Source organism: Molossus molossus, unplaced genomic scaffold, assembly GCF_014108415.1.
Source record: "Molossus molossus isolate mMolMol1 unplaced genomic scaffold, mMolMol1.p scaffold_m16_p_4, whole genome shotgun sequence".
Taxonomy (NCBI): domain Eukaryota; kingdom Metazoa; phylum Chordata; class Mammalia; order Chiroptera; family Molossidae; genus Molossus; species Molossus molossus.
The window spans coordinates 43,049,680-43,053,474 of NW_023425377.1; the positions used below are offsets into that span (position 1 = coordinate 43,049,680).

The following is a 3,795-nucleotide window of genomic DNA, read 5'->3' on the forward strand; positions in this document are numbered from 1 at the left end:
ACACTCTGACCACTGTACCACACTGACCAGGGTTACTTTTTTAAAAATTGGAACCATACCTCACATTTCAGTTTATAAATTTTATCATGAAGTGTTGGCTTCCATGAGAGCAGGAGTTTTATTCAGTTTGTTCACTGCTGTTGACTAGCATATGTTAGTCACTCAATAATTATTTGTTAGAAGAATGGATTTCATAACTGTTTTTACTTGATGCAATGTAACCATTTTCAGACATCACATATATTGTCTTTGTCATTATTTTTTTCACATCAGACAAGTAATGTGCAGAGTTGCAGCAAGGTTTGAGAGGCACATCTCACACAGGAGAGTGAATACCCAATCATCATGTTTATGGACTACAAAAAGATCTCTTTGCCATTATTTTTTTTTTATGTTAGTAATTTATCAATCATGAATGCACACATGCACACATTACACATACACGCAAAGATGCATCCAAATATTTGTTCCTTCCTTTGGTTTTTCTAGCATTTCCAAGTTTTCAGGTATTACCTTTAGGAGCCCATTCAAATTTCAGGAAAATCAATTATTCTCGGGATACACAAAGAATTGCTGATATTCTCATAGGAAGTGTTTCTGTGTTTAAAAATGTAGAAAGTGGAAACAGAGCCCCTGGAGTTGTGTTCAGAAGACTGTTCGGAAAGACAGTGTTAGCAGGTTTCACCATAAGGGGGCTCAACAGTGGGTAAGCAGAGCAGGACTGGGGACCACAGCTTCTTTTGGAGGTCGAAGAGCCTTATGCATGTGGAGTGGAAGCTCTTTTACGTCAAACATGTTTTCAGGATCCAACTTTATAAATAAGCTCGTTGCCTCTGTGTAGAGGGTCTTCTCATCAACACTTTGAATATTACAGGAAATAAACAGTTTTCTTTCTTCAATTTGATCAAGTTGGCTATTTATCAAAACAGAGGAAAAAAGGTCTTTTAAAATTGGTGTTGAGATTGACAGTCATGACATCTCCCCCAGCTATAATCACAGATACCAACAGTAACATCAATTATGGTTGCAATGGCACCTCCATGAAGGAATCATGAATAAAGTCTTGATTCCTTTGAGATGATTCATAGTTATATGAAGGCAAACGTGTCTGGGAGCCATCTTCACATTTCTCTGCCTTTATTTATTTATTTATCCTCACCCAAGGACATTTTTGCATTTATCTTCAGATAGAGTGGGAAGGAGAGAGGAAGGGAGAGAGAGAGGAATATCAATGTGAGAGAGACACATTGACTGGCTGCCACCCACACAATCCCATGGTGCTGGGGTCAAACTGCAGCCAAGGTACATACCCTTAGCGAGAACCGAACCCAAGACTGTCTGGTCCACGGGCCAACGCTCTAACTGCTGAGCCAAACCAGCCAGGGCTCTGCCTTTATTTTTAATGACTGCATAGTATTTTGTCTGATGTGTATCTAACCCACTATTGTTGATAATGAAGTTTCCTTGAATTTTTTACATTTTTAGGTAACATTATGCTGAACATCTTTGAATATTCATATATACTATTTCTGCACATTATTTCTTGAAGATAAATTCCTAGAAATGGAATTGCTGGATTGACTGTGCTCACTTAAAAGTCTATACATTTTGCCCTGGCCAGTTTGACTCAGCGGTTAGAGCGTCGGCCTGCGGTCCTGAGAGACCCGGGTTCGGTTCCGCTAAGAGCGCGTACCTCGGTTGCAGTTTGTCCCCGGCCCTGGTCGGTTGTGTGGGTGGCAGCCACTCAATGTGTTCCTTTCACATCAATGTTTCTCTCTCTCTCCCTCCCACTCTACCTGAACAAAAAATGGAAAAATGTCCTCGGGTGAGGATAAAAAAAAAAAAAGTCTATACATTTTGCCAAGTTTCCCTCCTACCCCAAAAAGGCTAATAAAAACCCATGTCCTCAATCCTTTCCAATGGAATCCTATTATCATGTTTTCAACTTTGATAATTGACAGATAAAATGTACCTTATTTTTATTGACTTTTTTATTACTTGTAATAGTAACTAATTTTTATGTTTACAGCCTTTTTTTTTTCTGCATTGCTTAGTAATCTTCTTGCCCCTTATTCTTTTGGGATGTGTTTTTTCTAATTGATTTGTAAGAGCTCCTCATATAATAAATATTTGGAGGCTGCAAATTTTTAATTTTCATATTGTATTTTCATTTAGTATTTGAACTTCAAATCAATTGGTCTGTTTGTTTCTGTGTTGGTGCCGCAGAGTTAATTTTTGTGTTATTTGTGTATTTAATTTTTAAATGTTTTTATTGATTTTTAGAGAGAGAGAGGAAGGAAGAGATAGAAGCATCAATGTGAGAGAGAAACGTGTCTCTACCAGGGATCAAGCCCAAAACCAGGGTATGTGCCCTGACTCAGAATAGAACCCTCAACCTTTCAGTGCACAGGATGATACTCAATCAACTGACTCACGGCCAGGGTATGTTATTTGTTAATTTTTTTTATTTCATTGTTATAATTTTTAGTATTATTCTCCTTTCAAAAATGTCTCTTGGCCAGTACTATACATGTATGTTCTTCAAATTAAATTTAAATCTACTTTGTTAAATTTAAAATTGAGATTATATTACATAGAAACATAACTTTGGGGAGAATTGACTTTTTTTAATATTTAGTATTTTAATCCAGGAATATAGTTCATCTCTTTATTCACTGGAGTCTTCTTTTACATCCTTCTATAAAGTTTCAGAGTGTTCTTCATCTGGGTCCTGCACATATCTTGTTAATTCCCAATTATTTTTCCATTTCTTGTTGCCTTTGTGAATGAAAATTTTTCCTGTGTATTTTGTTATATTTATTTTTACATTTAATAAATATTCAGCCACCTTATGAACACTCCTGTTTTTTCAGTTGCTGCCCTTGAAGTTCCTCTCCTCGAGGTGCCCACTCGGGGTCTTTCTTTCTCTCTTCCATCCCCAGATGGAGGCGGGACTGAGTTTGAGGACCCCACAGCAGGAGGACTGATCAGCATGCATGCCTGTCCTCTGAGGAGTATGAGTGGTCTTCCCCTGTGGGATCGTCTGTACTTGCCTTAGAAACATGATTCTGATCTGGACACGAGTGTGACAGGAGGAACAGAATCCTCCCTGCCAAGGAACCACGGGAATAGGTCTCATGGGAGAAGAAACACCAGGTGTAGTAAAGACCACCAGGAGGGAGTTGTGTTAATATGGCAGGAGGTTCAGAAAAACCAGGCCTTGGGTTCTTGGCGCTGACTGGAGGCATTGAACTTCCTGCTCTGGCAGCAAGGACTTGTCTGTGAGGAACATGGTGATGGAAATAGAAGGAAGAAAACGGGCTGAATGTGTGCAAGTTGTGGGGCAGGGTCCACTGAAAGGGGTCAAAGTGAGTAGAGATGGCCTGGATGGAGGACCGGTCTGCCCAGTGCTCTTTCCTTCAAGTGCCACTGTCTGCTCCTTACCACATGAGAACATCTTTCTTCATCCTTCCTAAGGGCATAGTTTAGAGGCCCATACTCTCTACTCCCAAAAGTTCCATGCTGACTTAAAAAGTATTGCCCTGGGGGAAATTGTCCAGAATTCTCCACCAGAACAGGTCCTGCTGGTATTTACATCTGGTTAATGATTTCTCTTTTATTCTAAAATTCTACAACACCTAATGCTTTTTTTTTTCTTTCTTTATTATTGAAAGTATTACAGAAGTCCCTCCATTTTTCCCTCATTGACACCCTCCTCCCCGCTCCCCACCCCACACCTTCATCACACTGTTGTCTGAGTCCACTGGTTGTGCATATATGCATATAAGTTCTCTG

General features: G+C 39.4%; 1 non-coding gene across 1 annotated transcript; it reads right to left on the reverse strand.

The window, feature by feature from the left end:
- Window positions 1–267: 267 nt before the first annotated feature.
- On the reverse strand, window positions 268–368 carry LOC118616713. Its single transcript, XR_004956687.1, has one exon. It is a non-coding gene; the product is annotated as a small nucleolar RNA U13 (small nucleolar RNA).
- Between the last annotated feature and the right edge of the window lie 3,427 nt (window positions 369–3,795).